Here is a 555-nt window from a genome sequence, read left to right on the forward strand (position 1 = left end):
CGGCGCGGGGCGGCGCCGGCCGGGCCCCCCCCGCCCCGGCCGGCGGCGCCTGAAAGGAGAGACGCCTTCAGGAGGGGGGGTGGCCAATGGCCTCAGCTCCCCGGGGTGCCCAAATCCTGCCAGGGGACAGCCGTGGGGCTGAGGGCTCGGGGCCACGTCACGTGGCTGCCAGTGGCACTGGCTGATGTCACCGTGGCTGTTTGCTGAGCTGACCACTCTGCTCCCGTGGTTTGAGAGCCACGGAGGACGAGCAGCACTCCACAGCCACCTAAACAGCGACCTCTTAATGAGCCTCCACCTCTTAACGAGCCCTCCACCTCTTAACGAGCCCTCTACCTCTTAGGGAACGTGCAGGAACGTGGGTTGTCCACCACAGCAGCTCCTCCCCCGTCATTCCGTGCCCCTGGGTGTCGGGATGGCAGCTCTCAGTTCCAGGCTCCCTGTGGAGAAGGAAGGAAGTGCCAAGTCTCTGTTTGTGACCCCAGGCTCCCTACACAAATCAGATGTGTGTTTCCACTTTGACCTTCCTAAAGCTGGAGGGTGACAGAGGCCAGG

The sequence above is a fragment of the Merops nubicus genome, unplaced genomic scaffold (assembly GCF_000691845.1).
Source record: "Merops nubicus isolate BGI_N331 unplaced genomic scaffold, ASM69184v1 scaffold28884, whole genome shotgun sequence".
NCBI lineage: Eukaryota > Metazoa > Chordata > Aves > Coraciiformes > Meropidae > Merops > Merops nubicus.